Raw genomic sequence first — 27,162 nt, 5'->3', positions numbered from 1 at the left:
ATGGATGCATCATGCCTATTGCCTAATGACCATGGACTGCGTCAGTTCATGCTACGGCTGCACGCGGCCTACAGCCACACCAGCCTCCAAGGGACTTGGAACTTTGGAAGAGAGCCACAGAGCAGATTCCAAAATCGCAGGTTGTCGCAGATGGCACTAGGAGAGGCAGTGAGACGTGGCCGCAGGAGGTGGCAAGACCTAGGGCTTTGGCGCAGGCGGCACTGGGGCACCAGACGTGGCCGCGGGAGGTGTGGCCCTAGGCCCTGGGGCTTGGTGCAGGCGGCACTGGGGTGCCAGACGTCCAGGTCTGGCATAGGCAGCACTGGGGTGCCAGACATGACCGCAGCAGGTGGCCACTAGCGGGCCCTGGGGCGTCAGATATGGCCGCAGGAGATGGTCGCAGGAGGTGGCCGCCGCTCGTGGGCCCTCGGGTGTCAGACGTGGCCGCAAGAGAGTGGACTAGCGGAATGAGAGGCTAGCCGCTAGAGCTCAAAGAAGCCTGTTGCCTAAAGGTGAAGTTAGAAGAGAGCAGAAGCTGCAGGTAGTAGAATCGCAGGCGGCGAGCTACGGTAGTCACTCTGGAGTCTGGAGAGAGAGAGAGAGAGAGAGAGAGAACGAGCTCACTCCAGTGTTAGAAGTTAGAAATTAGAAGACTGAAGTTGAGCAATGAGCATTAAGATTCGAGTCTAGAGAGAGAAAGAGAGAGAGAGAGAGAGAGAGGACGAGCGTTGAAACTTCAAGACCTTACAACTTAATAACTAATGAATTTTGAAAAAAAAAAGTTATAAGAGGGAGAGCTAATTAGTAGGAGGTAAGTCTATTAACTTCACACATGTACAAATTTAGAATCCAGATTCCAAAGAATCCAAAGAGTTAAATTATTTAATATCAATAATTGAATATTCAATTGAAGTATTACATTTTTACATTAAAATATATTTGAAGGGTTTTATTTAAATGTGCCCTTCTTTTGAAAGATTTAATTTGAGTTAGCATTTCTACTTAGAAGGTTGAGTCTTTTTAATTTTCTTTTGGCATGGTACTAAAATTTCACGCTTCCAATATGGAACCTTCAAATTTGAGGGCTGGTTGGCAAGCTGAGCAATGGCCTGAGTAGGGGCAATGGGCATGAGATTTGGCACAGGCGGAGGCACACGTATATGCAGGGAATCAAGATGATCAACAAGCCAAGACTTAGGTGACGCAAGGAGGAAGGGATGAAGGCTCAGTGGTGGTGGAGGCATTCGAATGCTCAACAGCTGAGAGGCAAAGATGAATGATTAGAAGCGTGATGAGTTTTGGGAACAGAGGCCAATAATGACTTCTCATCAAAGATGACAATACGGGTGAAGAAGAACATCAAGTGGCAGGATTAAACAAACTATACCCTTCTACTCCATAGTGCTCCCCATACCGCCTTTTTCGGCATGGTCATCTTACTTTTTTGATTGTTTTGTAGAGACCAAGGCGTACACCGGGGATCCGAAAATTCACATCCATGCATAACTTGAAGCTTCCAATTAAGCCATGGAAGACTCGGCTTTGAATGAAGGTCGCCAACAGAGCAGCTTCATTCCAAAAATGAGTAGAAAGTCCAGCAACCATAATCATGGAGCGCATAGTATCCATGAGAGTACTATTTTTTCTTTTAGTAGTTTTGAGTAGTGAGCTTTAAATAAAGAATTAGGAGTGGGGTTTAAACAAATCATTCACATACTCATCCATTGTTTATCTCCACAGTCTTAAGACACCAAGGGGTGCACCTTATAGAATATGTAAGATATCCTGTGAGTTTAAAAGAAATGGTATTTTATTTAATAAAATTTACAAGATTATATTTACAAGATAGGCTTTCTAATTACAGTTTGAAAAAAAAGCTTAAGTTTAATAAAATAAAAGAGATCATTTTATATCTTTATGGTATATAAAGAAATGATATTTCTTAATATCGTTTGAATGCATGTTATATAGATGATTTCTTGTAGGTGCACCACCCAACTTAAGGCATAAATTGAGATACTTTTTGGAGAGTCTTTTGAAATGGTAAAAAGTGGAGAATGTCTCATAAGTTTATTTAGTGTGAAGAAGGGTGATAAAGTTAACGGGTAAATAATCATCAATGAAGGTTGCAAAGTACTTATGCTTTGAGATGAATTGGATAGGAAGTGGTCCACATGAAGAAGCATGGCTTTTAGGTTTTCAAGAAGGAAGAGATCTATAACATCCATGGCCTCTTGCCAAGTATTAAGAAAGGTCGGTATTTCTTGGTCATCATGGACGGTGAGTTGCATCAGTTGTTTTAGACATGCAATTTGTGTTGAAATATTGGTAAATTCATGGGTTGATTTGAGTTTATCCCACATCACTTTGGTAGTGGTAAGGCTTTCACATGACTAGTTTGCCTATCACCCAGATATAAAAGGATCTCAAGTCGGGCTAAAAGGTTTTTTGATAGCCAATTGGGTGGAATCGAGTCATTGGCAAGTGGTTGAGCAACCATGCCATCAACAATACCTAGTAATTCTAAATTTTGAAGAACATTTATTATGCTTAATTTCCATACTTGGTAATTAGAGTTAGGTAATATCTAATCTATAGGTTTGTGTTGTTAGAGGCACAACCATCATTGATGCCATCCGGACCGAGAAAAAGGAGATCACCTATGTGGAATAATGTGTGCATATCCATTAAGTCTAGGCGATAGTTTTCTTGGCATGTTGGCATCGCGCATGATACCATCTAGAAAAATCAAAATCGCAAACATAGACAATCTTTGTACAAATTTGTAGAAGAGCCAAACGTATTGATTGCCATAATTGGATTATAATAATACATAAATGTATGCAACTATGTTTCTTAACTTATAGGTTGTGTCCTTTCATAAATACATATATTTGTCATTGTTTTAGTGACTTTATTAATTTTGATATTACAATGTTTATTCCAAGATTCTTCAAATAGAGAATGTTTGTGTTGAAGCCTCATGTTTGCATGGCTTGAAAACCATGCAAAGACATGAATCCACACCTGTCATAGGCCACTACCCTCCTAAATTTTCCTTTGATGGCTACCATAACGGTGACTATACTATATAACATGAGCAACAACACAAGTAATGTTGGTCCTCAATTCTCAATGATGGCATAGCTTGAAAATCAAATGCATGCAACATTACACGTGCATTGTGTATATCTACATGCCGCTTAATCTAATTGAAAATTACACAATGCAAATCATACAAGTTGCATAATCAAATTGCAAATCACACAATGGAAATGAATTTGTATGTACTCTCCTTTTTTGGTCTAGACCCTACCATTGATCATGACTTTGGACATTGATCATGACTTATTGTTAGCAGTCATCTTCTATGTATGACTTGCATGGATCCAACTTAGTACCCATACTCCAAACATTTGCATTGTCTCTTCATGTGCCTTCCATTGTGTCTTTCTTTTTAAGATTGCAATTCTCTTTTTTAAAATTAGTTTTCATTTTGTATGGGTGGGGTTCTAATTGTTATCATGCTACCATTTAGGGTTTCCTTCAGCTCTTACATATGTCCTTTCCTCCTACGCATGAAAGTACAAATGAAAGTAACACTTATTGTTTCAAGGTTTAACATGCATCAAGTTAATATTAGAATAGATTTCTTTCTTATTCTTTAGTTACTTAATATTGTCACATGCGCTCGTCCATTCAATGTTATTGCCAATGTTTTTTTTGTTCTCTTTCGTTAGAAATGTATTAAGTACATGGTATTTTCTTACTCTTCACTAAATATAGATAGAATAACAATCACACTGTTATCTATATACCTTATGTTTGTACAATGATGTTTATTTTCTTGCTCTTTACTAAATATAAATAGAATAATAATCCCATTGTTATTTGTATACATTATGTCCGTACAATGATGTTTATTTTGTTGTCACTTTGTACTTCTATAAACAATGTATATGCCATTGCTTATATTCATTGAATTCTTTATTATGAAAGTATACAATTGGTCAATAAACTCTATAGTTCCATTTTGACACCACCTTTTCATGAATATTTTTTTTCAAGCTCACACATGTTGGTCTTATATGGTAAAACATATAAAATATAAATGAGGATATACGCTCCATTTGCATGCTTGTAGGATGTGGAGGATCATTATAAAACTTAACCACAAATGATGCCACTCTATCTTCTCTTAAGACCCATGGTTGGATAACATCCTTAAGATAAAATTTCTTATTTCACTATTGAATATATATGGCTTGTTCTTTCATGCAATTATGCAGAGTACTACGCCACTTCATGTGAAGTGGCAAGCGAAGTTTCTTTGCTACTGCACGACAACTTCACTCAATAGTCCATTTCTCCTCTTTTCCCTCTCCATTTCTAAGTTGTTTTATCTCTCTCTCTCTCTCTCTCTCTCTCTCTCTCTCTCTCTCTCTCTCTCTCTCTCTCTCTCTCTCTCTCTCCCCATTCTCTCTATAAATTGTCTTTCTCCCTCTCTATTTCCACCTTTTGTTTTGTTTTATTTTCTCTCATCTTCTTATTCTCTCTCTCTCTCTCTCTCATTGTGAAGCGGCAAGCAAAGTTGCTTTCTTCACGTAAAATTAGAATAGTTTCCTCTCTCTCTCTCTCTCTCTCTCTCTCTCTCTCTCTCTCATCAAACTTAAAACTAAAAGTAGTTTATACATTTTATAATATAGAATGCCATATATACAAACAATCTCTTCTATGCACCATACTTACAAACTTTTACCTTTACATGACTGTAAGAAATTACATGCTTGCTTCGCATGATATTTAAAAACAACAATACTGAATATTGAAATAGATCATAATTAAAAAAAAGACCAAGCACTACAAAAAGACTTTCTGTAAGAGACCTAGTCAAAGTGAAGCCATCTCATTTTTTGAAGAATCATTTTTATCTCCAAGTAGCACATTCACAGGTGTAGGAGAGCTTGACACCAGTATCTTTGGCCTCTTTCTACCAAACATACTATTAACCTTAGCACAAGAAAAATAAAAAAAAAGTAAAAAAGTTCAAGTCAGGAGCCGAAAGAGGCAGCTCACATGGAAATCAGACACAAAAGAAGAAGCAAGAAGCGAAACGACCGAAACCATAAGGGTGGCCTCAAAAGCTAAGTCAAAGGTAAAAGCATATTTTTAAACGCAAGGCACCCCTAAAACTTTTGTAAAAGAGTATCAGGCTCCCTCTTGTGTAGATTGTAAGGATAGACGGGTGGTAGAAAAAAAGCTAGGAAGATAGGAGGACAATAGGAAAGAGGGCCTAGGCCACGACCGACCATGTAAGAAAGGGGATGACCATCCAAAAGGGATTAGGGTTTGGTATATAAACCCAAAAAGTGAATGAGAAGCTCATTCTTTAGTGTGTGGCAAAAGTGATCTCTTCTTCTTCTCTTATTCTCTCCTTCTTACTTGCTTGTGTATGCTTGAGAGAGGGATTGTGAGAGTATGAGGGAGTGAGTGTGTGAGGGTGAAGGATCAAGGAGAAGAATATCTTCATCACCTCCTCTCTTCTTCTTCTCTATTCTCTTCCCTTGTCTCGCATGTGGCTATGGAGGATGGAGCTTGAAGGTGGAGGATTGAGGTTGCTTGAGCTCACATCTAGAATCATGGAGCTACGAGGTTGCTTGAGGGAGGAGGCTACTCATTCAAGCATCAAGGTAAGCTCACTACATCCCATAGGATTGAAGGTGCATTGGCTAGGTGAGAGATAGCCATTTGTGCTTGCTTGAAACATATGAAAGAATAAGCGGTCCATGGGTCTTGGTGGTTGAGCATGAACTCCCACTACATTTTGGTTCCATTGTCAAGATAAATAGATTCAAGCTTGAGCACTTGTGTGTCTCAAATCGAGCAATGAAGTAAGGGTTTCATCCCTGAACTGGAGCTTGAAACAGATAGGATATTTTGGGGTTTTAATCTTCGCAACAAGTAAGTATTTCAATTTTTTAATAAGTAGATAAGTAGGAGGATTCATTTTAGTATTTGTATTTTGATTTTTATTGCATTTAGAGTAGGTTAGAAGCAAGAAATCGAAACAAAGAAACCTAGAGTTTCTGCTATAAAATAGGCCAAAATAAGGCAAATTGGAAAAAATTTGACTTGCAATCTGTTGACAAGGCATGAGCATTATTGGGGTAGTACTTGGGCATTAGGACAAGGGCTAAAGACCAGGGTTGGAAGCACGGGGGATTCACTAGTAGTAATAAGGAGACGTCACCTATTTCCAAGAAATATATGAAAATACCCCTTATCTACCCCCTATTTATGGGACCTTACCTTATAAAATGTACATTCCTTCCCTTTAATAACCCCCCTCCCTTACACTCATGTGGTACCATACGGTAAACCCTAGTGGATCCCCTAGGGTTGGAAGGCTCATTTTTAGTTTTGTAGTAAACACACAGAGAGAGAGAGAGAGAGAGAGAGAGTTATTGCCATTGTGTTTGTGTGCCAATGGAATCGAACACAGTCCACATGGGTTTGATTCCTAGAATCGAACACTCAGATGTCTGATTCCTAGAATTCAAAAAATCCGACTCAAAAAAATTGGACTCTCCCAGATTCAGACGGCCACTCTAGACCAACTCCTAGAATTGGCCTTCCGCCATTCGGCCTAATCACATTCAAACACTTCACTCAAACATTCCGCCTGACCAATTTAGATGATCGACCATTCAGCCCACCTTGCCACATTATGGCATTTCAACGGCTCTATGTTCGGCCCTCAAAAACTTGGCCTCAGATTCGGCCTTGATATTATTTGGCCCTCGGCTACTCGAATGGGCCGAATCTAAAACTTGAACCTTGCAATTCGGACCAGCTGGGCCGAATCTAGAATTTGTCAAATTTGATATCTGTGGACCTTGAGTCACCTGTGTCATAGCCATAGGAACCCTCGAGAGCAATATAGATGAACGAAACATCTTTCTGTTGCAAAAAATGAGAGAACTAGTGAATCACAGACCTAGAAGCAATGCCAATCGACCTATTAGTTGTCCACCCTGCTAAGAGCACCAAAATGAACCATAGACCCTGAGCTGGAGCTAAAAGACGCATTGAAGACCCTAGAGACTAGCGAGAGTAGCCAATGATGGAGCCTAAATTCATATCAGGCCGAGAGCATAGGTGGGAGTGTTGAAGTTGCATTCACCATTCTGCATTGCACCCCATGTTTTTTTTCGATACTTGAAGTGCACCTGAAAAAAAGTTGAAAGCCTGATTTCACATAGTGCACAGAAAAGAGTATACACACACACACAGAGTGACAGTTAATTGAGAATTTTTTGCAAATAACAAGGAACTTACTCAAACTTAAGGAACTGAACGAAACCACAAGTAGGAGAAGACACTAAAACTTAGACGAGTGATCGAGAACCCCAAGTGGTAAGACCAAGAGGAAGACGTGAAGTAAGAGCTAGACAAATGGAAGGTCAAACATCTTTGCTAGAGTGAATCTACCTAATTTAATCAACCTCATCGACACCTTGGTGGGATAAGAGACCGCGGATATGGTAGAGACCAGCACAAACTGCAAACACAATAACAAAGAGTTTGATCTGGGGAATTTCCCATATGAAATCCAAGACATGGTGAGCAAGTACGACTTGAAAATCACCATGGTAGTCCATCCAAGGATATCATAGTATACCTCAAAGAGGAGAGGAGACTAGCCTAGGAAGCTTTGCAAGGCATAGTGGCCTACAATCGAGAACAACAAGCTAGAAGCTTGCCATAGAATATAAACATACGGGAGATCTAGCAAGTGTTACCCTTAGCAAAAAAAATTTGATTAGGACGTGACAGAGAGAGAGAGAGTGTGTGTGTGTGTGCTAGAAGGAGACCTTATGCTTAGCAAGCTTCTTATGAAGTGACTATTAGACAACACACATGCAAAGGAGAGCACAACAGCACTTGAAGCCTCGTTGCTCATAGGGCTACTAGGACGCTATGCAAGATGGAGAGGAGCTTGTGAGGGAGAAGAGAGGAAAACAGAGAGAGAGAGAGAGAGAGAGAGAGAGAGAACTACAAAAGATAGATTAATCAATAAAACTTAAGAGGGCACAAGAGATGGAGAACCCTCGAGACATAATCAATATACACAATATGGACACCAAAACCATGGGCTTAGTACACTGTAGAGCATGACTAAGCTATAGTAAGGGAATGAACTACATAAGCTCATGAGAGAGAATGGGAAAGGCTCAATAGGGCTGAAGAAGGCCTCTTGGCTCTCTCTCTTCTTGCAAATTACAAAGGAAAATGCCTCTTTATATAGGACTTGAGGGTGTTTAGGGAGGAGGTTAAGATAGAATAGGAATTAACACCACCAAAGCTGCATTAAGGCAGTTCCACCAATGTGGAAGTTCCATTTAGATGTTTTGTTGACCAATTTGTACTTAATCAAGCTCCATCATAGGTGAGTTGTCTCCATTCTCCCCCCCATAGCTTGAGTCCAAGAGCTCTCCTATAAAAAAATATAGAGAATCTTCATAAAAAAAGATCATATCTAGCAATAATAGAGAGAGAGTAGTGAGAATTCATACATTACTACTACAATTAAGGATGATTTGAGGGTGATTTAGGAGGGAAATTCTAATGGTTTATTAGCTTGAGAGAGAGGAGAAGAGAGGGGAAAGGGTTGGGAGTCTAATGAATGATGTTTTATGAAAGTGTTAAGTGTGGGGAAGAAAGTGTGGGTGTGTATAAAATTGGGAGGTGGTCTCCACCGTAGTTGGAAAAAGTTGGCATCCACCATTTTGGTCATATCTCTGGACTCGTAGCTTCAAAAAATTATAAAGAAATACCATCCAAAACTTCAGCTCACGCGTTACAACTTTCATGTTAAAAAGTTGTTTTGGATCGGAGTGGAAGTATTTTTAAAAAATCTTACAAAATCATATGCCTGATTTTTCTTCCAGTAATGCTTCCTAGAAGGGTCCCATTTGGTTGAATTATCATAAGGCTCCAAAGTCATGACATTATGAGCCTCACATGCCCTTTGGATGGCTCCAAATCCATTTCATGGCTTTTCTTTTCACATTATACATTTTCTCTTCACCTTCCTCCATTGATTTTTACTCTTCACCTCCCCTTGGTAAACCGATCTGTGAAATATTTCCATCCACTGATTTCTTGGATTTTCCAAGAGGTTGTTCCCACCCTCTTCTTTATTTCAAAGCTCCAAATGTACAAAAAATCAACAAAGTGTTAGACAAATATTTTTTAATGATTTTCTCGGATCATATAGCCCCCTCCAACTTGGCTAGAGGTATTTATGCCTTTAGACACTCTTTGGTATCTTGAGCTGACCCCACCCTGATGTGATAGGGTTTTAAGCGCCATCCATTTACCCTGGTCTTGTGCACTTTTCCCTCAATGTCTTAAATTTTGTAGGAGCCATTGTTGAAATTTTTTGTGACCCAAAACGGTCCCTCCCACCAATAGAGAAACTTGCCATCCTTTCTTTTATCAAAGCGATTGTCATATCGAAGCACTAAAGATCCCTCCTTGATGTTTTTATATGTTAGCTTCTTGTTGAGACTTTTATCTACGCTTCTCAGCTTCGTGGGAGTAGTGGTTGATGGCTTCTTCACGATCCAAATGTAGCCTCTCTAGGTACAGTAATCTTTGATGTAACTTCTCCTTTTGAGAGCCTACTGTGCCACCTAATACCCGAAGGCTAGCTAATTTCACCTCAATAGGCGAAAGAGCCTCTTGTCCATAAACTAGATAAAAAGGTGTGAACCCTAACATGGTTTTGAAGGAGGTTCTGTAAGCCCATACAGCTCCACTAAGGTGCTTGTCCCAATCCCGAGGCCTTGTGAATGTACCTATTTTTGCTGATGATTTTACAAATCATTCCATTTACCTTTTCCACCAATCCATTGCATTGAGGGTAGTAAGGGGTAGAGTGTCATCATTGAATATTTAGGGGTCTATAGACCTTGATTGGGGTTTGGGATTCTGCTATGAGTCGTCGTGGTCCTGATTTTTGACATTCTTCACATGTTTGACACCAATATTTGACATCTCGGTGTAGACTGGGCCAAGTAAAGCCGGCTTGTAGAACCTTTCTACTTGTGATGTTGTGTACAAAGTGCCCTCCACACACATCATCATGGAAAGCTTTTAAGATTTCTTCAATTTCCCATTTTGAAGGCACTTTCCTAAGCACACCATCCTTACCAAGACAATACAAACTATCATTTACCATGCGATATCTTGTAGCCTTCCGAGCTAGCCACTATCTCCTTGCTCCAAGAGATGTAGAATATCTTCTAAGTCTTCCTTGCCTTGCCGAAGTGGGGGTTTGATAGCCACTGCTCCCACCATTGACTCATTCAGCTTTGATGATGCTAGATGGTCGGCATCTTTGTTTTGGTCTCTTGGCACATGATGTACTTGTGCCTCCCTAAATCTTCTCATAAGAGATTTGGCCTCTCTCATTTTACTAGAGAGGTTTGTATTTTTGCATGCCCATGTACCTTGCATCTGCCTTACCAATAGCATGGAGTCTCCAAAAGCATTCAACCTCTCGATTGAATTACTAAGACACCAACAAAGACCATGGATTAAAGCTTGATATTCTACCTCATTGTTAGAGTGGACACCTTCCAAGATGATTCCTTCACCATAGATTTTCTCTCCTGAAGGAGAGAAAACAATGATGCCTGCGGCTGCCTTATCCTTAGTTCTCTTGTATGCACCATCAAAGTAGAGGCTATAAGCACCTACAAGAGTTTTTATGGATGGGGGTGGTGGAAGGTTCTTTCTTTTCACCCTGAGATTTTTCTCATAGCACCTATTTGTCAAAATATCAGCCAAGCATGCCCGAGTTGTTTTTTCAACACGCACTGTATAATCAAACTCTTGAAGTCGGACCACCCACTTTGCTAATTTGTCAAAGATTTCCATATGTTGTAGTGCATAGGGAAACATATCCTCCACAGTGATGATCACAAACCTCTTTGGAAGAAAATGTGGTTGAAATTTGGTTACTGCAAACATGAGGGCCAATACTAGTTGTTCAATGGAGGTGTAAGCCTTCTCTGAGGCTTTCATGAGGTGGCTGGCAAAATATACAGGCCTCATAAAGGATGTTTTTGGATCTTTTTGTAGGAGAGCAACATCAATGCCCTCTTCTCCCATGCTAGGGTTTACAAAGAATGTTTCTTCCCAACAAGGCTGGAGGATTATAGGAAGTGGCCCCAACATTTTCTTTATCTTCTTAAAATGTCCTTCACTTTGTTCACTCCATACAAGTGTTTCTTGGTGTGTCAGTTGCTGCAGGGGATATATGGCCTGAGAAAGTAAGTGTATAAATCTAAGAATTCACTATCAAAACTTATCTTAAAAATAAAAAATTACGATAAAGCCCAAATGCGCATCTATATCCGTGTTTATCTACGCGTCTATATTGGCATCTATTTTCGCATCTATATTCACGTCTATCTGAACAATAGATGCGCATATACATGCAAAAATAGATGCACATGTCAAAATTCGAACCATACTTAAATCATTTCTTTTCAAACTGCGCCTTTCCTTTCTTGCATGTTTTGCGGTTCTGAAGCTTGAGTTTAGCCGACATGCAGTCTCTTCATGCCTCACCTAGTCTCTTCATGCCTCACCTCCTCATGACTCACCTCTTCTTTCATTTCAAACACACAAGAAGGAAAAAAGGAAAGCCAAGGAGAGGAAGAAAGAGAGAACAAGAGAGAGGAGAACAAGAAGAAGTAGCAAGCAAGAAAGCAAGCATCAAGGGAGGGTAACTTACTAAGGAGAGGAAGAAGGAGAAGGAAGAAGCGCCACCACCAGCCACACCAAACACCCAAGGTGACTCTCTCTCTCTCTCTCTCTCTCTCTCTCTCTCTCTCTCTCTCTCTCTCTCTCTCTCTCTCTCTCTCTCTCTCTCTCTTTGTTTCTCTCTTTGTTTCTCTCTTCCTCTCTCTGCTCTCTCTGTGTATTTAGGATTTGTGATTCCATTATGTATTGCATTTTGTAAATCATCAATGGCGGTCGGCCTAAAATCAGCCGACCAAGCGCGTCTGATAGCGCGTCTACATCTCAGTGTAGACGCAGATATAGACGTGAAAAATGTTTCCTCTCATAGCATCTGAGGGTGCATCTTAGTGCGCGTGTGCTCTGCAGTGTACACACAATGATACACGCGCTACACAAAAGGTTGACCTGCAGTCTACACGCAATTATACACGCGCATTGACCTAGAATGTGCATTTGACAGCGTGTCTGTGCTGCATCTTAGATGCGCAGATAGATGCGCTAGATAGAAGGTTCACTCAGGAGCGCGTCTGAGGGCGCGTCTAACCTACAATTTAGACGCGGGGATACATGCGCCAGGTCTCCCAGTTCTGATAGTAAACAATATATTTTTGCAATGATGAATGTGACAAATCCCATGTTTGTGTTTATCAGTTTTCTTGTTTAAGAGAAGCATTAGCACTTAAGTGTTATGCTCAATGTCTAAAGAAAGCTCTTTGAAAATGTAGGTAATATATGATTTTTTGTATGCAAATAAATTTGTCTTTTTCTTGTGTTTTTTTGCAGATGTCATATCCTGGTTCATCTAGCATTGACCCAGATGTGGATCGCATGAATGATACATTGGCCTCCTTTGGCAGGGGGGTCAATGCAATTTTTTGGAGGTTTTCCTAGTAGGGAAGACTTCATGGGAGAGATGACCAGATGCCTTGGCCGCTTTCCCACAGCGGACGAGGTGTTCAGTGTCATGTCTAGGATGCCTCTGACGTCTTTGCCTGGCACTACTTCCCAGACTCCACATGCAGGTACTCCACATGCAGGTACTCCATATGCAGATACTCCATATGCAGGTACTCCACGTGCTCCACGTGCATCGGCTGAAGCACAAGCATCTGCAGAAGCACGTGCATCTGCAAAAGCTCATGCGTCCAGGGAGGCAGAGGGTAGTCGATAGAGAGGGAGGAGGGAGAGTCGAGGGGGAGGACGAGGCTTGTGTGGGGGTTGCCTAGGAGGTGGCGAGCGATCACCCTCACTAGTAGATCATGTAGAGGAGGTTGTACGCCAGTACTATAGAGTTACAGATGCTGGTGGCATCTTTCATGATAATGAGGGAAGGAACGTAATGACGTACATGAGGAGCGTCGTGCATGCGACGTATAAAGATTGTTTCATTGCCTTCAAAAATCAGAAAAGCGGCTTGTGGCAGGAGGTGTTGAGGGCAGTCCATAGGAGGTACCCAAATCCTGAGGGTCAGCGATTCTCGAATGATTGGGAACGTACAAAAGTAAGGGATATACTTCACAACAAAAGATCCCACCTCATGACACGGGCCAGGGACTCACTGCGGAGGTTGGAGCAGGGGCGTGGAGCCTATAGCCAACCACCTATGTGCCACTGCATAGAGTGGAAGAAAGCCAAGAAGAAAGTAGCAGAGAAAGTGAAGAGTCGCTAGCATGCAGAGGCGTGACGCATCCAAATGGAAACCATGGGATCGTCGCATTACGGATCGGGCGGCAGAGAGTCGTGGGAGGCAGAGTTTGTAAGTATATTTTGATTTCTAGTTTTTTTAATTTATATTTATTTCAATTCTTTATATATTTTATTCTAAGATATTGTGACTCATAATTGTTTGTATATATCTAAATGTTTTGCAGACTACCATCGTTGGTAGGACACCTACTCCTAGAGAGGTAGGTTACCATCGAGGCCATAACCGCGCAGTGACATGGCTTTACTTTTATGAGAAGGGTCTCATCACTGAGGACCAATACAACCGGGCCATGAGGATTCGACAGCCAGAGAAGGTATGTTTTTCTTACTTTCCTATTAAAAGTATAGCTAATTATAACTTTTTCTCCACCTTGTCTATGTAAGCAACCCTGATCTTTTGTGTGTGTAGGCGAACCCGGATGTGGAGCATAGCGAGGAGGGGGATAGCGATGCTCGTAGCCATGGTGGTACTAGCGAAGATGTTTCCTCTTCAGATTCGTAGAGGAGCACCATACCTCCTCATGAGGCCTTCTTTTCTTGTATATGTATGATATCTCTTTGAGCCTACTGCTTGTGGCCATGCTTTAGGTCGCAAGCACTTAAACTTCCCTTATAAATGCTTTTGATATATAATGAATACATGGACTTTTATTTTCAATTCTCGTACCCGTAAGATACATTGTCTTTTTCCCAAATACACAATCTGATGTATGGATGTGCTCTCTGGTTTTTTTTTTCCAGTTCTATTTTGTGCATCTATCCACGCATCTAAATTGTAGATAATTCGCGTTTATACGCACGTCTATAATGCAGACTACACGTGCTTCATAATTCAAATTTAAAAAAGAAATTAAATATCTTTTTTTTAAAGGACATTTTTTGTTTTCCGTTCGCGTCTACCAGTGCTTGTAATTGCGCGTCTACCAGCGTGTCTATATGCGCGTGTATATGTGCATCTATTGTGCGTCTATTTGTGCATGTAAATTTGTTGATATATGCGATTATAGATGTGAAATGGTAGATGCGCAAATAGACGGGAGGATAAACGCGCCCATAAGAATTTCTCTATATTCAAAAATCGCGTCTAAGTATGCGTCTATGAGGCCTTTTTGTTGTAGTGTGTTTTTCGAATCCGTCGACCTTTGATTTGAGCCTCCACTAAAGGCACTATATCTTTGAGGCAATATACCTTGATTGCACTAACCATTTTACCTTGCCTTTCCCTTGTGCTGCTTACCATTTTTTACCATTGTCGTCGTAGCTTTGGAGAGGCATGAAGTAGTTGTGGCCAAGTAAGTTTTGGCCCTTGAGAGCTTACATCTGCTACCAGATCATAAGGTTGTGTGCGAGAACCCAAAGGGAAGTCAAAGACATCAATTTTAGACCTAGCTCGAGTCTTTCTCTTCTTCCCTTCATCTCTAGGTGCCCGTGATGTACTTGCCTCATTGATTTTTTCCTTGCTTGCCTCAGTTTGGACATGTACCCGCTTGATAGGCATGGTCTCTACTATATCTACCTTTATCTTACCTCTCCCTATTTCTGCTTGGAGCCTTCTATCCCTGACCACCTCCTCTATTTTTATGACATTAACATTTGGTTGAACAGCAGGGGTTTCAGCTTGAACATAAGGTGGTTGTAAAATTGCAGGTCGTGACTGCTCTTGCTTTTGAGTCCTAGTACAAGGAGGGCTTACTTGTTGTCCATTACAAGATATAGGCCTTATACCAACGTTTAAAGCGACAAAAATACAAACAACAAAATTTGCCCCCGTCATCGCAAAAAGCAGCATTATTAACGATGCCATAGAAACGTCGGTATTGACGTCGCTATCAGCGTCGCTATTGGCATCGCTATGCATGTCGCAAATCATCGCTATCAGCGTCCGTATTGGCGTCGCTATCAAATTTGCGATGCTGATAGCGATGCCAATACCGACGTTGATAGCGACAGTTTGCGATGTACATAGCGACGCCAATAGCGACGCGAGCAGTAAAATTTATGACGCTAATAGCGGCGGTAATAGGGAGAAAAAAAATTTGTGGCAGGGCAGCTAGCACTGTGTGCTTTATGAGAGCCATACAAAATAGTTTCTGCACTGTTGTGTACAATGCGCTTGCAAATAAAAACAATGTATACTGAAATCATAAAACTAATACATGAAATAAATACATGATTGCATAAAAAGTGATTGGTACAATTATGACAAGATATCACTAATACATAGAACATGTCTACATAGATCAGGCGACTCAAAAATAAAGGTGTATGAGCTCTAGGGATCCAAGGGCGAGCTATGCATCCTCGTCTCCCGAAAGCTTGTCCTGCTGCAAAGTAGCATCGAACGGACTCTACAGAAAAAGAAACAACACATAAGTCCACTATACAATAATGCATTCAAATATCTCATGGTAACTACGGACAAGAAAGATGAGTGATTTACAAGGCCGTCGCGTCTATACAATCGGTCGATCAATGCAGTGAGACCGTGCTTCTCTGCATATCGAGTCTCAAGGCCAAACTGATTGCGATTTGTAATGGAGTGCTACAAAGAAAACAAAATGCTAATTGTTAGAAACATAATTGTCAGTACAAAGAATATTTCAAAAAAATAAACAAGCAAAACAAAAGAAAAACTTACAAAGTCCTCTAAATATGTCCTGTGGCCGCCACTCCCAAGATAATGGATCACTCCAGCCTCGAGTCGTGCCCTCGCCACCTCGCGCTGTTGACTCCAATGTCCTGGAGAATCTGTAGCCTCCTCCCTCAGTTGGCGCTAGTCGTTTGCATCTAACCACTCAGGCTTTGGAGCCCCACTCTTGATTGCCTTGCGTGCATCGAATCATCTATGTAACATGTATGCATGCATGCAATCCATCATCCAGCCCGTAGAGAATCTATCTACTACGGCTGGCACCGGAAACTCCTCGTGTAAGGATGCTACTATGTAGTCCTTGCTCCCCTCCGGTATGTTCTTCCAATGATCCAAGACGTTGTGCCGAAAAACTTGTTGGCACAACTCTCTCATGCGAGCCATCACCCTCCTCCCCTCATCATTCATGATGATGGCTCATGACTTGGGCCAGAGGGAGGGAGTGCATCGGGATCAAGGGGTGCTGTAGAGATACAAAGGTAGTGAGCCTACGGTCCACATGGGATACATGTGCGACTCCTCACTCTCGTGGCCCAGGTGGATGCTGTGGAGACACGGACGCGGTGTCTCCGTCTCGTCGTTCAGCTAGAGCTGCCTCACCTCCAGGATTTGTCACACCTGTGGGAATGTCTACTCCAGTTACTCTGGCTTTTGCGCAATCTGAAGCAGATCTAGCAGAGTGCCTTGACGAAGAACAAGACAGCTCCTGGTTTGCCATCTCTCTGAATCTGGCGATTTGGTCTGGAGACATGCGTGCGAAGATGTCCTGTAACTCCTCGTCGCTCATCCCTCGACTCATCCTGAAAATATCACCTGCACAGACAAAAAATGATATTAGAATAATCAATTTAAATCATACAAAGCAGAGTAATATAAATCATTTTAAAAAAATCTCACTTAAAATGCATATCTTATGTACCCTTATAAGCGATTGGTCAACGAATTGAGTAACTGGATGCTCCAAGTATAAAGTATCCTATGGTCCCATGTTAATCTCCTGACACAACTCCACATACACTAGAAGTTCTATAGACATGTCACCACAAAAGAATGAGTCCGCCTCATTCTCAAAGAATTCTTGGACTCCTGTATTTCCATCATTGTTAGCCAATGCTGGCTCCAAGCTTTTGACGGCCTCCACCCCTTGCAATATCGACCCCTCTATTTCCATATTATCTTCATCTATGCTCGGAACATCGCTTTGATCATATACTCTCGCACTTCGGGGAGTTGAAGGTATAACATACCACCATCGAGGTTGTCGAGGGTTTAGATAGAAGATTACCTGTTCACAAATACGTACAAGAGAGTTCAAACCATTGTGACATAAACCATGTCGTAATACAATTAGCAAGCAAATGACTCCATGCACCTATTCACAATGGGCCGGCAACACAAAGGTGTCGCGCAAATCCATCCATTTGTTTTCGGAATCTATATTGAGAAATCCAGATGGACCTCGTCGAACTGTTGCGCCAGCTCCTCCAAGTACCACTTTGAACCATTGCACATCGAATAGTATCATGGAGAAGCTACGGTAATCCACCGTAATAATACTTTGCAAGTTTCCAAAATACTCCATATCATCCACAACCGTGTTTGGATCCGTTGCTCATCGCCGGCTCTCTTGTTCGAACCTTGCCATGACACCACATTCCATTGTGGAGCGCATTTTGTCAATACGCTCCGCACGAAAATGCTATCCGCGCGACCACTCTACACTATATATTTTGTACTGTACATTGAAACACTCAAATTAGATGTTGCATATAAAATTTAGATACGACGGGTTCTAAACCCCTCATCACCTTTGGACTACATCCACTTGAGAATTCCCACTCCTCCATTGAGACCTCTATCCCTTCGCGAGATGCTGCGGTCAAGGCTCCATGCAACCATCGCGTTGACATAAACTGTGGCATCTCCTCCATGCCTTCGGGATATCGAATCGGTCGATGATACGTATTACGTCGGAATTCAGGTCGCGCTTCCTCTCGATATTGCCTAGCGATCTGGTACTTGGCGAGCCACGTCTCCATAGAGGCATGGTGCAATATAAAAAAGCAATTCACCTTCTCTTCCATTGAGGCATCCATTCCTTTTTCTACCCCATTTCCAACCACCACATCTCCAGTCAGTCTATCATCGTCCTTCAACAACCATAGCATTTCATTGTCTGGTTCACTGTTGGTAGCCATTGTGAAATATGCACTAGCACCTCAGACACCAACCAACCTTCGGCCATGCTACCTTCTGGCCAAGCTCGTTGTCGCACAAAGCCTTTCAGGGTTTTCATGAAGCACTCCAAGAAGAACATCCATCACGTATGGACAAGTCCAGCAATCTCCACTTCATCCACAAGATGCACAAGAAGGTGGCTTTGTATCGTGAGCATGCTGGTGGGTAGGTATTTCTCAAAGAAACAGACTGTCTCCACTACTCCCCGCCTCGCGGATTCAATAGAGGACATCTTAATCTCCTTCTGTGAGATCCATTGTACCAAAGTCGACAACTTGTAAATGGCCCCGCGAATTTCTGGAGTAAGATATATTGTGATCGCGATCAATAGTACAAACTGCCAGAAATGAAAAAGCATTATGAATAATGGCCACATTTCAAATAGCAAAATTCCCACGCTAATTACAATCCATTCGTAGTACAAAACTGGCATATCTTATGCCAATTATAGGATTTTAGCCCTGATAATTGGTCGTCTTTAGAAAATGCGGACCTGAGAGAACGCATCATACCCGTCAGAGTGTGGATAGACTTGATTACTTGCTTCACAATGCGCTCTTCTTTAGTGGACAAAACCCAAGGAGCGCGAGGAAGCTGCATGCGACCATCAGCACTCAATTGCAACCAAAGCGCATCTATCTTACCTACCTCCTTCAAATTCATTTGTGCCTCTGTAGTGTCTCTCTTTCCTGTGATGTGGTTCCATAACAAGTTACCCACATTCTTAAAAATATGCATGTGACCTGTAAGTGGATCCAATATGGCAACTTGTAGAAAACTGAGAACTGCCACATTTCATTTGGATGTGATTCTCCGTCGACCATTTTCAGCTCGTACCAGCTTGTGGCATTCATATGTGTTGGAGCTCGTCCAAGGAAACCTTCCTTGAGTTCATGATCCTCCGGCAAGAAAGCAGCGTGTCTTTGATATACCATCTTCTTCATGGTTTGTGACCTTCGGGAGTCTAACTGTGGCCCGCACAATGGACATGCATGATAACCTGAGGTAACCAGACCTGTTCAAATACCACGACTTAGTGAATATTTGATTGAATGAGATAAAATATAGATATTACCAGCGAGAATGGAGGTTTGCTCACCTGAGCACTCTCCCAATCCCGGAAAGTCATGCATCGTCCACATGAGAATGGCTCGAATATTGGCTGACCCCCGACCATCGCGCCTGCTCATATCTTGCACAGTGACCCCCTCCTTCCACAAAATCTTAAGCTCATCGACTAATGGACGAAGATACACATGCATATTTTTTACTTTGTAGCGGCCTGGGACGAGCAAGCTAAGGATGAGATGTCCTTTCTTAGTAGAAAGCCATGGAGGGATGTTGTAGTTGACAAGGACTATAGGCCACATACTGTAAGAAGTTGAGCGTAGACCGAATGGGTTCACACCATCCATTGCGAGACCGGGCTGAAGATTCCTTAGCTCTCATGAAAAGCCTAGGAAGGTAGAGTCAATGTGGCTCCATGCACATGAATCTATTGATATTCGTTGAACTCCATCCGTGGACCTATTTTGCGCATGCCACGTTGTCAAGCTCGCCATGTCGGATGTACGAAACATGTGGTTTATGCGGGGGATGAGCAGAAAGTGTCTCAGAACTTTTTGAGGGATGGTTTGCCCTTGCAAGTCCTGTCGATACCTGTGAGCACCACACTTTGTACATGTCTCCATAGTCTCGTATTCTCCTCGAAACAGACAGCAATCGTTGATACATACGTGGATGTTATTGTAGTCCATGCCAAGCTTCCGTAAAACATGTCGTGCATCATCACGAGACTCAGGCAGGGTATTTATAGGTGGTAATATATGATTTTCAATAACCTAAAAAAAATCACAAAACACCTGAAAAAGCACAAATGTTTGTAATAATAGTGTCAAAAAAAAAATCAATAAAGCGTATGTACAAGGTACCTGAACAACTTGGTCACACTTGTATCGCTCCACCCGTATTTCGCTTGCACACTTAAGAGTGCAAGTAATGTCTTCAGCCGAGATACTCAGCACCCATCATATAATGGTATGGATGATTCCTCTCTAAGCGGATCAGAAGTCTCGAGATCCATGGGAAGAGTAATGCATCCTACGATCACAATTGGTAGTATAAATTGCCTCTAATGAAGAAGCATTAGGAACATTGACTACACTCCAAATAGCAAAATATGCAGGCCACTTACAATCCATTTGTAGTACAAACCTGACATATCTTATGCCAATCATTTGATTTTAGCCTTGAAGATTGGTCATCTTTAGAAAATGCGGACCTGAGAGAACACATCATACCCATCAGAGTGCGGATAGACTTGATAATTTTCTTCACAAGGGGCTCTTCTTTAGTGGACAAAACCCAAGGAGCGCGAGGTAGCTGCAAGTGACCATCAGCACTCGACTGCGGGCCAAAGCGCCTCCATCTTGCCTACCTTCTTCAAATCCATTGGTGCCCTTGTAGTGTTTCTCTTTCCTGTGATGCGGTCCCAAAGGAAGCTACCCACATTCTTGAAAATATGCATGGGATCAAACAAGTGGTTGATCTGTAAGTGAGTCCAATATGGCAACTTGTAGAAAACTGAGAATCGTCGCATTCCGTTTGGATGTGGCTCCGTGTGGACCATTTTTTGCTACCAGCTTTGGGTGTTCATTCATGCTGGAGTTCGTCTAAGAAAGCCTTTCCTCATCAATTCATGACCCTCCAACAAGAAAGTGACGTGTCCTTGATATACCATCTTATTCATGGTTCGTGACCTTCAGGAGTCTAACTGTGGCCCACATAATGGACATTCATGATAACCTAAGATAACCAAACTAACACCTCTTTCCAATGAATACAAACTTGAATGAGCTATGATAGATATTACCAATAAGAATGCAAGCGTACTTACCTGAGCACTCCCCAAATCCGAGAAAGTCATGCATGGTCCACATGAGAATGGCTCAAATATTGGTGGACCGTCACCATCGCACTTGCTCATATCTTCCACTGCGACCCCCTCCTCCCATAAAATCTTAAGCTCATCAAACTAATGGACGAAGATACACATCCATATTCTTAACTTTGTAGCGGTTGGGAACGAGCAAGCTAAGGATGTGGTGTCATTTCTTCGTAGAAAGCCATGGAGGGATGTTGTACCTAACAAGGACTACATGCCACACACTATAATAAGTTGAGCGCAGACCAAATGGGTTCACGCCATCCATAGCAAGACCAAGCCAAAGATTCCTTGGCTCTCGTGAAAATCCTAGAAAGGTAGAGTCAATGTGGCTCCATGCGCATGAATCCATTGATATTTGTTGGACTCCAACTATGGATCTATTCTGCACATGCCACGTTGTCAAGCTCGCCATGCCGGATGTACAAAACATGTGATGTATACGGGGGATAAGCGAAAAGTGTCAAGAACTTTTTGAGGGATGGTTTGCCCTTGCAAGTCCTATCGATACCTGTTAGCATCACAGTTTGGACATGTCTCCATAGTCACGTATTCTCCTTGAAATAGTATGCAATCGTTGATACATGTATGGATGTTGTTGTAGTCTATGCTAAGCTTTCGTAAAACATATCGTGCATCATCACGAGACACAGGCATGGTATTTGCAAGTGGTAATATATGATACTTTAGTAACCTTTAAAAAAATCATAAAACATATTGAAAAAGTACAAAATTTTTAATGATAGTGCCAAAAAGAAATCAACAAAGCGTACGTAGAAGGTACCTAAACAACTCAGTCACACTCGCATTGCTCCACCCGTATTTTGCTTGCATACTTAAGAGTGCAAGCACTGTCTTCAGGCGAGATACTCGGCACCCATTATATAATGGTATGGATGCTTACTCTTTAAGCGAATCAAATGTCTCGACATCCATAGGCATCAATGCTTCGATCATTGCCTCCATCTCAGGCTCCAAGTTTATAGAAAATTCTGGAAGGTTGCCTGTCTCCTCTGGTATTGAACGGTATAGATTGGGTAGTACCTTCCAAGTGGTGGATTGGCTCAAGCACTCCATCCATTGCATGCCTACGAACTCTTCTAAATAACGGGCCGCAAAGGATACACTCCTCCTTGGGATGAGACATCACCTTCCTATAATAAATTTTACGGCTACATCCAATGTTTTTGTATATGATATTCAATTAGTTTGCAAATACAATGCATGATTGATATACACTTTTCTTATTGTTTGCTCAAAATCTGAGATCGCCTGATCAATTATCTTTGATTGAAACTTGCCAAAGTGTCATACGTGTTCCATAGACAATCGACGTTTTTGTCTAATTTCCAACTTACATTGAGAGCAAGGACATGAGAGACGTTGATTAGAATACGCCTCGCGATTGTGAATATCACAGCTTTCATCGTTTCCATTTGGTCTACGTTACGATAAACAATTTGTTTTTGTTATCATTCTTTTTTTCTTTCTTAAATTGTTTGAGAAGGGATTTCTTCTCTTGTAACTCAACAAGATAAATGTATATAAAGTCTCCACCTATGTGCAGAGGGCCTACAGTATGTAAAGTCTAATATGCTATGCATGGGGATGAGGGAGTAACTACCCTATGTCAGAGTATTTCCTGCGGAGTATTTCCTGTCCCACCGTGGTATTGCACCAAACCACTACTACTACTAGTACTCACCTTCTCGAACACACCAAAGGTGAACCTTTAACAAAACCTCTCTCTCTCTCTCTCTCTCTCCACCACCACCACAACCACCACCACCACCACCACCACCACCACCACTACCACTACCACTACCACTACCACCACTACTACCACCACTACTACCACCACTACTACTACTGCTACTACTGCTACTACTGCTACTACTCGCCTTCCCGAAGCGTTGAACACACCCAAGGTGTGCCTTTAACAAAGCATCTCTCTCTCTCTCTCTCTCTCTCTCTCTCTCTCTCTCTCTCTCTCTCTCTCTCTCTCTCTCTCTCTCTATCTCTCTCTCTCTCTCTCTCTCTCTCTCTCTCTCTCTCTCTCTCCTACTATTTTTTTAAAAAAACAAGAAAAGAAAAAATTAAAGAACTACTACTATTACAAAAAAAACAAGAAAGAAAGAAATTAAAAAACTACTACTAATATAACAAAAACCAAGAAATTAAACTACTACTACTACTACTGCTACTGCTACTGCTACTGCTACTGCTACTGCTACTGCTACTGCTACTGCTACTGCTACTGCTACTGCTACTGCTACTGCTACTACTACAACAACAAACAAGAAAATATGAAATTAAAGAACAAGATCTTACCCTCTCTTTATTTTCATGGCAGCAAGAGGGAGTATTGAGGTCACTAGATCATATGTATATTTGGGAGTCACATTTACAACAGCTTCAGGGACTTTCTTGATAACACAGGCAGCTCGTGACCGCCTCACTAGAGGATACTCAGCATTGGCTCTTATGGAGCGACAGTGTCATCAGGCACATTTCCAGGAGCCCCGCACCAAGGGGTGGCTCTTTGATACTCTAGTCACTCCAGCACTGATGTATGGAGCAGCTATATGGGGGCCAGGCCTTGCCGATTATGTATGGACATTGATGGAGAGACCTCTGGTGATCATGATATCTAGATTGATTCGCAGCAAGGCCTCAGTCCCACATGATATTGTGCGAGCCGAGCTTGCCACACCACCCATGCTAGTTGAGGCATTATTTCAGACAGTCTGCTTCCTACACAGATTTCAGGATATGGACAGAGATCGCATTGCATATAGAGCATATATGGCATCTCAGGAGATGGCTCGAGCGGGGGATACCACATCATGGTATGCACAGACTAGAGCTTGGTTTGACAGACATGGGCTGGACATTGATAGACTCCCACCTCTTCTATATGATACTCAGGCTCCCACTTACACCCTCTCTCTCTCTCTGAGAGGAACAGAGTCATCAGACAGGAGATATGGCATATTTATATATAGAGGACATGGGTCAGCCCTGCACAGCCACTGCCATCGAAGATGGCACATTATTATACACAGTTCCTGAGTATATCAGAGCAGGGATTCATAGAGATTCCGAGATATATGTAGATCTATATGCCACATCGATTGAGAGTTCTTATTGGACAGCTCAGGGTATCATCACATCAGCTTATGATTGAGAGTGGCAGAGCCAGTGGCATCCCACAGGAGGAGAGGATATGCCCCCTTTGCAGATCAAAGGTGGAGAGTGATGAGCATTTTGTTCTCAGATGCCCGACATACTCAGAGTTGAGATCTAGATACACATTGAGCAGCTCACTTCAGGGATGTATGACTGATATGGATCAGAGATCATTTGGCCGTTTTCTGGGAGAGGCATGGCATATCAGAGAGCAGAGCACAAAGCGGGTCCCAGTCAAAGAGGGGCCCACCCAGATGACTATTACACAGTTCTTTCAGACAGACAGAGTGAGAGCTACTGTACCAGCCTCCAGCCAGACCTCCAGGCTCACACTACAGCAGGCTGAGGACCAGCGTACCCAATGCCGCACGAGGATCCGTGGGTTTCGGACCCCACAGCCACACCGACAGGAGATTCGGAGGATTCTTGATCTACATCGACAGTAGACTGAGATCCGACGACACTCGACACATTGGATCTCAGATCTCCAGTTTGCTCTTTCTCCACCGCCGATGTACCACATCGTGCATCTAGGAGGGATCACCTGCTATTAGCGACTTCGACGACTGCTACTACATCCCAGGATAGTATATCTCCCTGCATCTGTTACATATACACATCGCACCACTTTATCACAGCCGACAGTTGTTCCCCTATCACAGCCGACATTTGTTCCCCTTTTGTAGCCATTATCTAGAGTACCAGAGCTACATACACACATACACATACACGACACTTATCACACTCACAGCACCGTATTTTCAGTTTCCAGTTTTTAGCTTTTCATTCGGCACTTTTATTTTGGATAGCTGGACCTCATCAGTTGTATCATAGTTTGTCTCATAGGCCAGTTTTGGTCTTTAGAAGATGTTAATATAACTTTCTTTCTTTCTCTTTCTCTCTTTCTTTATCAAAATTAGACCAAGGGAATGGCCTGCTCACATCTACACTAAATACATCAAAATTATTAGCTAACCCCTTGCATAAATGGCAAGGGATGTCTAAAAAATATGCAATTGAATGATCTGATACATCCATGATAGAATAGGAAGATGTTCAATCACTACCTAGTTGATCATAACCCATACTAACCATCAACGGCCAAAATAGAACATGTGAGCAAGCTATCCCCATAGTAGCCTTGGACTAACATCATGAGGTAATTGTAAAATCCTCTTAGGATCATGTTAAGAAAGGCGTCTTCAACAAATGCATAATTAGCCAGGGATTCTACAAAGTGATTCCACTATCAAGGAATCATTTAGCAAATCACTATCTCAAATATCTCAATTATGTCCAAGGTTGCACGATGGTACATCCTTAGAATGGGATCTCTCACACTACATGACACATTTAATTATTTGATCACTAACTACGAGTTACCTTTCACCAATAACTAGCCATATACCAAGTGACTATGAATGTGCTGATAGAAGGTCAAGATAAAATCAAAGATGCAATTGTGATTGAGCTAGATCTTGATACATTGGATGAGCCATGACTGATTAAACTGGGATCTGTACTTAGTCTGAAAGAGAGGAAGGATTACATGTTCTTTATCGAAGAATTCTATGATATTTTTACTTGGAGCTATGATGAGCTGAGGGATATTCCTCCTAGTCTGCTGGTTGTGCATATTATTTCCTTGAAGGGGAGTAGTTTTCCTATTCGGTAAAAAGTGAGGCGTATGCCTTTTGAGCTAAGGAACAGACTATTTGAGGAGCTACAAAAATTACATAAGGATGGCTTGACATTGCATGTACAACACACTGAGTGGTGTTCACCAGTAAGTTATCAAAAAAATGAAAAATAATCAAATTTGACTTTTCATAGATTTTAGAGAGCTTGATAAACAGATAGTCAAAGATTAATGCCTACTACCATTTATTGATCAAATTCTAGATCAGCTTAGCAGGTAGGGATATCTATTCATTTATGGACTCCTTTGCCGACTATAACCAAATGGCTATTGGGCAAAGAAAGATAAGTTGAAAACGATATTTATCAGTATGTTTGGCACATCTATATATCATATTATGGATTTTGGATTATGCAATGCATCGGGTTCTTAGCAACATATGGCTAATAAAACTTTCGGTGATATTTTTTCAGATGAGTTGAAGGTCTTCATTGATGATACTGGGACAACCACCATAAAGGAGAGATAGGTGATTATTCTAAGATATTTTTTTGAGCAATATATGTGGCTTTGCATTGCTCTCAATCCAAGAAAATGCATCTTTGGAGTGCCCTCTACTTACAGATTGTTGTTGAGCCATATGGTTAGCTCGAGTACTATTGTGATCGATCCTAAAAAGATAAAGGTTATCATCACTATGAGTCCACCAAATACTCCTAAAGAAGTGTATAGCTTTTTGTTGTCAATCAAATATTATCGAGATTTATTAATGCACAGGTTGAGAGGATATTACCATTTATGAATCTATTATTTTTTAGCTATCTGTTTGTTTGGAGTGATATCTATCAATATCCTTCGAGAATATAAAGCAAGATTCAACAAAAGCACCAGTCTTGAAAGCACCTAAAAGGGTTGAGATATTTTATATATTTTCAATGGCTATGATGTGTAGTATCAACTATTGTTTAGCCCAAATTT

General features: G+C 41.6%; 1 pseudogene; it reads left to right on the top strand.

Annotated features, from left to right (window-relative positions):
- On the top strand, window positions 1-26,713 carry LOC148022228 (uncharacterized; annotated as a pseudogene).
- Window positions 26,714-27,162: the final 449 nt, after the last annotated feature.

Source organism: Lygodium microphyllum, chromosome 17 (assembly GCF_053477565.2).
Source record: "Lygodium microphyllum isolate KBCC chromosome 17, Lygodium_microphyllum_v1.1.10, whole genome shotgun sequence".
In the NCBI taxonomy this organism is placed as follows: Eukaryota; Viridiplantae; Streptophyta; class Polypodiopsida; order Schizaeales; family Lygodiaceae; genus Lygodium; species Lygodium microphyllum.
The sequence above is the reverse complement of the archived record's forward strand: the minus strand, read 5'-3'. Positions and strand labels throughout refer to the sequence as shown.